Source organism: Carassius gibelio, chromosome A17 (genome assembly GCF_023724105.1).
Source record: "Carassius gibelio isolate Cgi1373 ecotype wild population from Czech Republic chromosome A17, carGib1.2-hapl.c, whole genome shotgun sequence".
NCBI classification, from domain to species: Eukaryota; Metazoa; Chordata; class Actinopteri; order Cypriniformes; family Cyprinidae; genus Carassius; species Carassius gibelio.
In genome coordinates, this window is record NC_068387.1 from 22852770 (window position 1) to 22862879 (window position 10110).

The window sequence follows — 10110 nt, forward strand, 5'->3', positions numbered from 1 at the left end:
CTCAACATTATGAGTTTCTGTCACAAAGAAAAAAGTAGCTTATTTACAGAATAGTAACCAGGATGGCCGAGAGGTTAAGGCGTTGGACTTAAGATCCAATGGACAAATGTCCTCGTGGGTTCGAACCCCACTCCTGGTAGACCAATGATAATCTAAAAAAAATAAAACAGTAATTTAGCTCAACATTATGAGTTTCTGTCACAAAAAAATTACTCAGTTCTTAAATACCAGTTAAAAAAAAACATGTTGCTATTTGTCAGAACAGTAACCAGGATGGCCGCGAGGTTAAGGCGTTGGACGTAAGATCCAATGGACAAATGTCCTTGTGGGTTCGAACCCCACTCCTGGTTGACAATGAAAAAAAAAAGAAAAAAGTAATTTGGTTGAACATTATGAGTTTCTGTCACACAAAAAAAATTGCTCAGTTCTTAAATATCAGTTTAAAAAAAAGTAGTTTTTGTCAAAACAGTAAACAGGATCGCCCCGAGGTTAAGGCGTTGGACGTAAGATCCAATGGACAAATGTCCTCTTGGGTTCGAACCCCACTCCTGGTAAACCAATGATAATCAAAAAAAAAAAAAGAAAAGAGTAATTTGGCTCAACATTATGAGTTTCTGTCACAAAGAAAAAAGGTTGTTTTTTGTCAAAACAGTAAACAGGATCGCCCCGAGGTTAAGGCGTTGGACGTAAGATCCAATGGACAAATGTCCTCTTGGGTTCGAACCCCACTCCTGGTAAACCAATGATAATCAAAAAAAACAAAAAAAAAAACAGTAATTTGGCTCAACATTAAGAGTTTCTGTCACAAAAAAAATGCTCAGTTCTTAAATACCAGTTAAAAAAAGATTGCTTTATCTCAGAATAGTAACCAGGATTATCAATGAAAAATTGCTCTGTTCTTAAATACCAGTAATAAAAAAAAAAAAAAAAACTAGTTTTTTGTCAGAACAGTAACCAGGATGGCCGAGAGGTTAAGGCGTTGGACTTAAGATCCAATGGGCGAATGTCCTCGTGGGTTCGAACCCCACTCCTGGTAGACCAATGAGATTTAATAAAATAAAATAAAACAGTAATTTGGTTCAACATTATGGGTTTCTGTCACAAAAGAAAATACTAATTTCTTAAATGCCAGTTAAAAAAAAAAAAAAAAAAGTAGCTTTTTTCCAGAATAGTAACCAGGATGGCCGAGAGGTTAAGGCGTTGGACTTAAGATCCAATGGACAAATGTCCTCGTGGGTTCGAACCCCACTCCTGGTAGACCAATGATATTTAATAAAATAAAATAAAACAGTAATTTGGCTCAACATTATGAGTTTCTGTCACAAAAGAAAATGCTCAGTTCTTAAATACCAGTTTGAAAAAAAAAGTAGTTTTTGTCAGAACAGTAAAAAGGATGGCCGCGAGGTTTAGGCGTTGGAAGTAAGATCCAATGGACAAATGTCCTCTTGGGTTCGAACCCCACTCCTGGTAAACCAATGATAATCAAAAAAAAAAAAAGAAAACAGTAATTTGGCTCAACATTAAGAGTTTCTGTCACAAAAAAATTGCTCAGTTCTTAAATACCAGTTAAAAAAAGATTGCTTTATCTCAGAATAGTAACCAGGATTATCAATGAAAAATTGCTCAGTTCTTAAATACCAGTTTAAAAAAAAAATAAAAGTAGCTTTTTTTCAGAATCGTAACCAGGATGGCCGAGAGGTTAAGGCGTTGGACTTAAGATCCAATGGACAAATGTCCTCGTGGGTTCGAACCCCACTCCTGGTAGACCAATGATAATCTAAAAAATAAAATAGTAATTTAGCTCAACATTATGAGTTTCTGTCACAAAAGAAAATTATAATTTCTTATATACCAGTTTAAAAAAAAAAGTAGCTTTTTATCAGAATAGTAACCAGAATGGCCGAGAGGTTAAGGCGTTGGACTTAAGATCCAATGGACAAATGTCCTCGTGGGTTCGAACCCCACTCCTGGTAGACCAATGATAATCTAAAAAATAAAACCGTAATTTAGCTCAACATTATGAGTTTCTGTCACAAAAGAAAATGCTCAGTTCTTAAATACCAGTTTAAAAAAAAAGTAGTTTTTGTCAGAACAGTAAACAGGATGGCCGCGAGGTTAAGGCGTTGGACGTAAGATCCGATGGACAAAAGTCCTCTTGGGTTCGAACCCCACTCCTAATTTGGCTCAACATTATGAGTTTCTGTCACAAAGAAAAAAAGTAGCTTTTTTACAGAATAGTAGCCAGGATGGCCGAGAGGTTAAGGCGTTGGACTTAAGATCCAATGGGCAAATGTCCTCGTGGGTTCGAACCCCACTCCTGGTAGACCAATGATAATCTAAAAAATAAAACAGTAATTTAGCTCAACATTATGAGTTTCTGTCACAAAAGAAAATGCTCAGTTCTTAAATACCAGTTTAAAAAAAAAGTAGTTTTTGTCAGAACAGTAAACAGGATGGCCGCGAGGTTAAGGCGTTGGACGTAAGATCCAATGGACAAAAGTCCTCTTGGGTTCGAACCCCACTCCTAATTTGGCTCAACATTATGAGTTTCTGTCACAAAGAAAAAAAGTAGCTTTTTTACAGAATAGTAACCAGGATGGCCGAGAGGTTAAGGCGTTGGACTTAAGATCCAATGGACAAATGTCCTCGTGGGTTCGAACCCCACTCCTGGTAGACCAATGATAATCTAAAAAATAAAATAGTAATTTAGCTCAACATTATGAGTTTCTGTCACAATAGAAAATGCTAATTTCTTATATACCAGTTTAAAAAAAAAAGTAGCTTTTTATCAGAATAGTAACCAGGATGGCCGAGAGGTTAAGGCGTTGGACTTAAGATCCAATGGACAAATGTCCTCGTGGGTTCGAACCCCACTCCTGGTAGATCAATGATATTTAATAAAATAAAATAAAACAGTAATTTAGCTCAACATTATGAGTTTCTGTCACAAAAGAAAATGCTCAGTTCTTAAATACCAGTTTAAAAAAAAAGTAGTTTTTATCAGAACAGTAAACAGGATGGCCGCGAGGTTAAGGCGTTGGACGTAAGATCCAATGGACAAAAGTCCTCTTGGGTTCGAACCCCACTCCTGGTAAACCAATGATAATCAAAAAAAGAAAACATTAATTTGGCTCAACATTATGAGTTTCTGTCACAAAGAAAAAAAGTAGCTTTTTTACAGAATAGTAACCAGGATGGCCGAGAGGTTAAGGCGTTGGACTTAAGATCCAATGGACAAATGTCCTCGTGGGTTCGAACCCCACTCCTGGTAGACCAATGATAATCTAAAAAAAATAAAACAGTAATTTAGCTCAACATTATGAGTTTCTGTCACAAAAAAATTACTCAGTTCTTAAATACCAGTTAAAAAAAAACATGTTGCTATTTGTCAGAACAGTAACCAGGATGGCCGCGAGGTTAAGGCGTTGGACGTAAGATCCAATGGACAAATGTCCTTGTGGGTTCGAACCCCACTCCTGGTTGACAATGAAAAAAAAAAGAAAAAAGTAATTTGGTTGAACATTATGAGTTTCTGTCACAAAAAAAAAATTGCTCAGTTCTTAAATATCAGTTTAAAAAAAAGTAGTTTTTGTCAAAACAGTAAACAGGATCGCCCCGAGGTTAAGGCGTTGGACGTAAGATCCAATGGACAAATGTCCTCTTGGGTTCGAACCCCACTCCTGGTAAACCAATGATAATCAAAAAAAAAAAAAGAAAAGAGTAATTTGGCTCAACATTATGAGTTTCTGTCACAAAGAAAAAAGGTTGTTTTTTGTCAAAACAGTAAACAGGATCGCCCCGAGGTTAAGGCGTTGGACGTAAGATCCAATGGACAAATGTCCTCTTGGGTTCGAACCCCACTCCTGGTAAACCAATGATAATCAAAAAAAAACAAAAAAAAAACAGTAATTTGGCTCAACATTAAGAGTTTCTGTCACAAAAAAATTGCTCAGTTCTTAAATACCAGTTAAAAAAAGATTGCTTTATCTCAGAATAGTAACCAGGATTATCAATGAAAAATTGCTCAGTTCTTAAATACCAGTAATAAAAAAAAAAAAAAAAACTAGTTTTTTGTCAGAACAGTAACCAGGATGGCCGAGAGGTTAAGGCGTTGGACTTAAGATCCAATGGGCGAATGTCCTCGTGGGTTCGAACCCCACTCCTGGTAGACCAATGAGATTTAATAAAATAAAATAAAACAGTAATTTGGTTCAACATTATGGGTTTCTGTCACAAAAGAAAATACTAATTTCTTAAATGCCAGTTAAAAAAAAAAAAAAAAAAGTAGCTTTTTTCCAGAATAGTAACCAGGATGGCCGAGAGGTTAAGGCGTTGGACTTAAGATCCAATGGACAAATGTCCTCGTGGGTTCGAACCCCACTCCTGGTAGACCAATGATATTTAATAAAATAAAATAAAACAGTAATTTGGCTCAACATTATGAGTTTCTGTCACAAAAGAAAATGCTCATTTCTTAAATACCAGTTAAAAAAAGATTGCTTTATCTCAGAATAGTAACCAGGATTATCAATGAAAAATTGCTCAGTTCTTAAATACCAGTTTAAAAAAAAAAAAAAGTAGCTTTTTTTCAGAATCGTAACCAGGATGGCCGAGAGGTTTAGGCGTTGGACTTAAGATCCAATGGACAAATGTCCTCGTGGGTTCGAACCCCACTCTTGGTAGACCAATGATAATTGAAAAAATAAAATAAAACAGTAATTTGGCTCAACATTATGAGTTTCTGTCACAAAAGAAAATGCTCAGTTCTTAAATACCAGTTTGAAAAAAAAAGTAGTTTTTGTCAGAACAGTAAAAAGGATGGCCGCGAGGTTTAGGCGTTGGAAGTAAGATCCAATGGACAAATGTCCTCTTGGGTTCGAACCCCACTCCTGGTAAACCAATGATAATCAAAAAAAAAAAAAGAAAACAGTAATTTGGCTCAACATTAAGAGTTTCTGTCACAAAAAAATTGCTCAGTTCTTAAATACCAGTTAAAAAAAGATTGCTTTATCTCAGAATAGTAACCAGGATTATCAATGAAAAATTGCTCAGTTCTTAAATACCAGTTTAAAAAAAAAATAAAAGTAGCTTTTTTTCAGAATCGTAACCAGGATGGCCGAGAGGTTAAGGCGTTGGACTTAAGATCCAATGGACAAATGTCCTCGTGGGTTCGAACCCCACTCCTGGTAGACCAATGATAATCTAAAAAATAAAATAGTAATTTAGCTCAACATTATGAGTTTCTGTCACAAAAGAAAATGATAATTTCTTATATACCAGTTTAAAAAAAAAAGTAGCTTTTTATCAGAATAGTAACCAGAATGGCCGAGAGGTTAAGGCGTTGGACTTAAGATCCAATGGACAAATGTCCTCGTGGGTTCGAACCCCACTCCTGGTAGACCAATGATAATCTAAAAAATAAAACCGTAATTTAGCTCAACATTATGAGTTTCTGTCACAAAAGAAAATGCTCAGTTCTTAAATACCAGTTTAAAAAAAAAGTAGTTTTTGTCAGAACAGTAAACAGGATGGCCGCGAGGTTAAGGCGTTGGACGTAAGATCCGATGGACAAAAGTCCTCTTGGGTTCGAACCCCACTCCTAATTTGGCTCAACATTATGAGTTTCTGTCACAAAGAAAAAAAGTAGCTTTTTTACAGAATAGTAGCCAGGATGGCCGAGAGGTTAAGGCGTTGGACTTAAGATCCAATGGGCAAATGTCCTCGTGGGTTCGAACCCCACTCCTGGTAGACCAATGATAATCTAAAAAATAAAACAGTAATTTAGCTCAACATTATGAGTTTCTGTCACAAAAGAAAATGCTCAGTTCTTAAATACCAGTTTAAAAAAAAAGTAGTTTTTGTCAGAACAGTAAACAGGATGGCCGCGAGGTTAAGGCGTTGGACGTAAGATCCAATGGACAAAAGTCCTCTTGGGTTCGAACCCCACTCCTAATTTGGCTCAACATTATGAGTTTCTGTCACAAAGAAAAAAAGTAGCTTTTTTACAGAATAGTAACCAGGATGGCCGAGAGGTTAAGGCGTTGGACTTAAGATCCAATGGACAAATGTCCTCGTGGGTTCGAACCCCACTCCTGGTAGACCAATGATAATCTAAAAAATAAAATAGTAATTTAGCTCAACATTATGAGTTTCTGTCACAATAGAAAATGCTAATTTCTTATATACCAGTTTAAAAAAAAAAGTAGCTTTTTATCAGAATAGTAACCAGGATGGCCGAGAGGTTAAGGCGTTGGACTTAAGATCCAATGGACAAATGTCCTCGTGGGTTCGAACCCCACTCCTGGTAGATCAATGATATTTAATAAAATAAAATAAAACAGTAATTTAGCTCAACATTATGAGTTTCTGTCACAAAAGAAAATGCTCAGTTCTTAAATACCAGTTTAAAAAAAAAGTAGTTTTTATCAGAACAGTAAACAGGATGGCCGCGAGGTTAAGGCGTTGGACGTAAGATCCAATGGACAAAAGTCCTCTTGGGTTCGAACCCCACTCCTGGTAAACCAATGATAATCAAAAAAAGAAAACATTAATTTGGCTCAACATTATGAGTTTCTGTCACAAAGAAAAAAAGTAGCTTTTTTACAGAATAGTAACCAGGATGGCCGAGAGGTTAAGGCGTTGGACTTAAGATCCAATGGACAAATGTCCTCGTGGGTTCGAACCCCACTCCTGGTAGACCAATGATAATCTAAAAAAAATAAAACAGTAATTTAGCTCAACATTATGAGTTTCTGTCACAAAAAAATTACTCAGTTCTTAAATACCAGTTAAAAAAAAACATGTTGCTATTTGTCAGAACAGTAACCAGGATGGCCGCGAGGTTAAGGCGTTGGACGTAAGATCCAATGGACAAATGTCCTTGTGGGTTCGAACCCCACTCCTGGTTGACAATGAAAAAAAAAAGAAAAAAGTAATTTGGTTGAACATTATGAGTTTCTGTCACAAAAAAAAAATTGCTCAGTTCTTAAATATCAGTTTAAAAAAAAGTAGTTTTTGTCAAAACAGTAAACAGGATCGCCCCGAGGTTAAGGCGTTGGACGTAAGATCCAATGGACAAATGTCCTCTTGGGTTCGAACCCCACTCCTGGTAAACCAATGATAATCAAAAAAAAAAAAAGAAAAGAGTAATTTGGCTCAACATTATGAGTTTCTGTCACAAAGAAAAAAGGTTGTTTTTTGTCAAAACAGTAAACAGGATCGCCCCGAGGTTAAGGCGTTGGACGTAAGATCCAATGGACAAATGTCCTCTTGGGTTCGAACCCCACTCCTGGTAAACCAATGATAATCAAAAAAAACAAAAAAAAAACAGTAATTTGGCTCAACATTAAGAGTTTCTGTCACAAAAAAATTGCTCAGTTCTTAAATACCAGTTAAAAAAAGATTGCTTTATCTCAGAATAGTAACCAGGATTATCAATGAAAAATTGCTCAGTTCTTAAATACCAGTAATAAAAAAAAAAAAAAAAACTAGTTTTTTGTCAGAACAGTAACCAGGATGGCCGAGAGGTTAAGGCGTTGGACTTAAGATCCAATGGGCGAATGTCCTCGTGGGTTCGAACCCCACTCCTGGTAGACCAATGAGATTTAATAAAATAAAATAAAACAGTAATTTGGTTCAACATTATGGGTTTCTGTCACAAAAGAAAATACTAATTTCTTAAATGCCAGTTAAAAAAAAAAAAAAAAAAGTAGCTTTTTTCCAGAATAGTAACCAGGATGGCCGAGAGGTTAAGGCGTTGGACTTAAGATCCAATGGACAAATGTCCTCGTGGGTTCGAACCCCACTCCTGGTAGACCAATGATATTTAATAAAATAAAATAAAACAGTAATTTGGCTCAACATTATGAGTTTCTGTCACAAAAGAAAATGCTCATTTCTTAAATACCAGTTAAAAAAAGATTGCTTTATCTCAGAATAGTAACCAGGATTATCAATGAAAAATTGCTCAGTTCTTAAATACCAGTTTAAAAAAAAAAAAAAGTAGCTTTTTTTCAGAATCGTAACCAGGATGGCCGAGAGGTTTAGGCGTTGGACTTAAGATCCAATGGACAAATGTCCTCGTGGGTTCGAACCCCACTCTTGGTAGACCAATGATAATTGAAAAAATAAAATAAAACAGTAATTTGGCTCAACATTATGAGTTTCTGTCACAAAAGAAAATGCTCAGTTCTTAAATACCAGTTTGAAAAAAAAAGTAGTTTTTGTCAGAACAGTAAAAAGGATGGCCGCGAGGTTTAGGCGTTGGAAGTAAGATCCAATGGACAAATGTCCTCTTGGGTTCGAACCCCACTCCTGGTAAACCAATGATAATCAAAAAAAAAAAAAGAAAACAGTAATTTGGCTCAACATTAAGAGTTTCTGTCACAAAAAAATTGCTCAGTTCTTAAATACCAGTTAAAAAAAGATTGCTTTATCTCAGAATAGTAACCAGGATTATCAATGAAAAATTGCTCAGTTCTTAAATACCAGTTTAAAAAAAAAATAAAAGTAGCTTTTTTTCAGAATCGTAACCAGGATGGCCGAGAGGTTAAGGCGTTGCACTTAAGATCCAATGGACAAATGTCCTCGTGGGTTCGAACCCCACTCCTGGTAGACCAATGATAATCTAAAAAATAAAATAGTAATTTAGCTCAACATTATGAGTTTCTGTCACAAAAGAAAATGATAATTTCTTATATACCAGTTTATGAGTTTCTGTCACAAAAAAAATTACTCAGTTCTTAAATACCAGTTAAAAAAAAACATGTTGCTATTTGTCAGAACAGTAACCAGGATGGCCGCGAGGTTAAGGCGTTGGACGTAAGATCCAATGGACAAATGTCCTCGTGGGTTCGAACCCCACTCCTGGTTGACAATGAAAAAAAAAAGAAAAAAGTAATTTGGTTGAACATTATGAGTTTCTGTCACAAAAGAAAATGCTCATTTCTTAAATACCAGTTAAAAAAAGATTGCTTTATCTCAGAATAGTAACCAGGATTATCAATGAAAAATTGCTCAGTTCTTAAATACCAGTAAAAAAAAAAAAAAAAAAACTAGTTTTTTGTCAGAACAGTAACCAGGATGGCCGAGAGGTTAAGGCGTTGGACTTAAGATCCAATGGACAAATGTCCTCGTGGGTTCGAACCCCACTCCTGGTAGACCAATGATATTTAATAAAATAAAATAAAACAGTAATTTGGCTCAACATTATGAGTTTCTGTCACAAAAGAAAATGCTCATTTCTTAAATACCAGTTAAAAAAATATTGCTTTATCTCAGAATAGTAACCAGGATTATCAATGAAAAATTGCTCAGTTCTTAAATACCAGTTTAAAAAAAAAAAAAAAAAGTAGCTTTTTTTCAGAATCGTAACCAGGATGGCCGAGAGGTTTAGGCGTTGGACTTAAGATGCAATGGACAAATGTCCATGTGGGTTCGAACCCCACTCTTGGTAGACCAATGATAATTGAAAAAATAAAATAAAACAGTAATTTGGCTCAACATTATGAGTTTCTGTCACAAAAGAAAATGCTCAGTTCTTAAATACCAGTTTGAAAAAAAAAGTAGTTTTTGTCAGAACAGTAAAAAGGATGGCCGCGAGGTTTAGGCGTTGGAAGTAAGATCCAATGGACAAATGTCCTCTTGGGTTCGAACCCCACTCCTGGTAAACCAATGATAATCAAAAAAAAAAAAAAAAGAAAACAGTAATTTGGCTCAACATTAAGACTTTCTGTCACAAAAAAATTGCTCAGTTCTTAAATACCAGTTAAAAAAAGATTGCTTTATCTCAGAATAGTAACCAGGATGGCCGAGAGGTTAAGGCGTTGGACTTAAGATCCAATGGACAAATGTCCTCGTGGGTTCGAACCCCACTCCTGGTAGACCAATGATAATCAAAAAAAATAAAACAGTAATTTAGCTCAACATTATGAGTTTCTGTCACAAAAAAATTACTCAGTTCATAAATACCAGTTAAAAAAAAACATGTTGCTATTTGTCAGAACAGTAACCAGGATGGCCGCGAGGTTAAGGCGTTGGACGTAAGATCCAATGGACAAATGTCCTCGTGGGTTCGAACCCCACTCCTGGTTGACAATGAAAAAAAAAAGA

The 10110-nt window shown here is 35.7% G+C and overlaps 1 protein-coding gene and 27 non-coding genes across 28 annotated transcripts in view; 27 read left to right on the forward strand and 1 right to left on the reverse strand.

Annotated features, from left to right (window-relative positions):
* kif26ba (kinesin family member 26Ba) overlaps window positions 1–10110 on the reverse strand; it is a 130216-nt gene that overhangs the window by 31240 nt on the left and 88866 nt on the right. The gene's annotated exons all lie outside the window — the stretch shown is intronic.
* Window positions 57–139, forward strand: trnal-uaa (transfer RNA leucine (anticodon UAA)). Its single transcript has one exon. It is a non-coding gene; the product is annotated as a tRNA-Leu (tRNA).
* trnal-uaa (transfer RNA leucine (anticodon UAA)) lies at window positions 954–1036 on the forward strand. Its single transcript has one exon. It is a non-coding gene; the product is annotated as a tRNA-Leu (tRNA).
* On the forward strand, window positions 1175–1257 carry trnal-uaa (transfer RNA leucine (anticodon UAA)). The gene has a single exon. It is a non-coding gene; the product is annotated as a tRNA-Leu (tRNA).
* Window positions 1682–1764, forward strand: trnal-uaa (transfer RNA leucine (anticodon UAA)). The gene has a single exon. It is a non-coding gene; the product is annotated as a tRNA-Leu (tRNA).
* Window positions 1891–1973, forward strand: trnal-uaa (transfer RNA leucine (anticodon UAA)). Its single transcript has one exon. It is a non-coding gene; the product is annotated as a tRNA-Leu (tRNA).
* Window positions 2241–2323, forward strand: trnal-uaa (transfer RNA leucine (anticodon UAA)). Its single transcript has one exon. It is a non-coding gene; the product is annotated as a tRNA-Leu (tRNA).
* On the forward strand, window positions 2591–2673 carry trnal-uaa (transfer RNA leucine (anticodon UAA)). The gene has a single exon. It is a non-coding gene; the product is annotated as a tRNA-Leu (tRNA).
* trnal-uaa (transfer RNA leucine (anticodon UAA)) lies at window positions 2800–2882 on the forward strand. Its single transcript has one exon. It is a non-coding gene; the product is annotated as a tRNA-Leu (tRNA).
* On the forward strand, window positions 3189–3271 carry trnal-uaa (transfer RNA leucine (anticodon UAA)). The gene has a single exon. It is a non-coding gene; the product is annotated as a tRNA-Leu (tRNA).
* trnal-uaa (transfer RNA leucine (anticodon UAA)) lies at window positions 4086–4168 on the forward strand. The gene has a single exon. It is a non-coding gene; the product is annotated as a tRNA-Leu (tRNA).
* trnal-uaa (transfer RNA leucine (anticodon UAA)) lies at window positions 4307–4389 on the forward strand. Its single transcript has one exon. It is a non-coding gene; the product is annotated as a tRNA-Leu (tRNA).
* Window positions 4600–4682, forward strand: trnal-uaa (transfer RNA leucine (anticodon UAA)). The gene has a single exon. It is a non-coding gene; the product is annotated as a tRNA-Leu (tRNA).
* trnal-uaa (transfer RNA leucine (anticodon UAA)) lies at window positions 5107–5189 on the forward strand. The gene has a single exon. It is a non-coding gene; the product is annotated as a tRNA-Leu (tRNA).
* On the forward strand, window positions 5316–5398 carry trnal-uaa (transfer RNA leucine (anticodon UAA)). The gene has a single exon. It is a non-coding gene; the product is annotated as a tRNA-Leu (tRNA).
* On the forward strand, window positions 5666–5748 carry trnal-uaa (transfer RNA leucine (anticodon UAA)). Its single transcript has one exon. It is a non-coding gene; the product is annotated as a tRNA-Leu (tRNA).
* Window positions 6016–6098, forward strand: trnal-uaa (transfer RNA leucine (anticodon UAA)). The gene has a single exon. It is a non-coding gene; the product is annotated as a tRNA-Leu (tRNA).
* On the forward strand, window positions 6225–6307 carry trnal-uaa (transfer RNA leucine (anticodon UAA)). The gene has a single exon. It is a non-coding gene; the product is annotated as a tRNA-Leu (tRNA).
* trnal-uaa (transfer RNA leucine (anticodon UAA)) lies at window positions 6614–6696 on the forward strand. The gene has a single exon. It is a non-coding gene; the product is annotated as a tRNA-Leu (tRNA).
* On the forward strand, window positions 7510–7592 carry trnal-uaa (transfer RNA leucine (anticodon UAA)). Its single transcript has one exon. It is a non-coding gene; the product is annotated as a tRNA-Leu (tRNA).
* On the forward strand, window positions 7731–7813 carry trnal-uaa (transfer RNA leucine (anticodon UAA)). The gene has a single exon. It is a non-coding gene; the product is annotated as a tRNA-Leu (tRNA).
* Window positions 8024–8106, forward strand: trnal-uaa (transfer RNA leucine (anticodon UAA)). The gene has a single exon. It is a non-coding gene; the product is annotated as a tRNA-Leu (tRNA).
* trnal-uaa (transfer RNA leucine (anticodon UAA)) lies at window positions 8531–8613 on the forward strand. Its single transcript has one exon. It is a non-coding gene; the product is annotated as a tRNA-Leu (tRNA).
* On the forward strand, window positions 8789–8871 carry trnal-uaa (transfer RNA leucine (anticodon UAA)). The gene has a single exon. It is a non-coding gene; the product is annotated as a tRNA-Leu (tRNA).
* Window positions 9076–9158, forward strand: trnal-uaa (transfer RNA leucine (anticodon UAA)). The gene has a single exon. It is a non-coding gene; the product is annotated as a tRNA-Leu (tRNA).
* trnal-uaa (transfer RNA leucine (anticodon UAA)) lies at window positions 9372–9454 on the forward strand. Its single transcript has one exon. It is a non-coding gene; the product is annotated as a tRNA-Leu (tRNA).
* On the forward strand, window positions 9799–9881 carry trnal-uaa (transfer RNA leucine (anticodon UAA)). The gene has a single exon. It is a non-coding gene; the product is annotated as a tRNA-Leu (tRNA).
* trnal-uaa (transfer RNA leucine (anticodon UAA)) lies at window positions 10009–10091 on the forward strand. The gene has a single exon. It is a non-coding gene; the product is annotated as a tRNA-Leu (tRNA).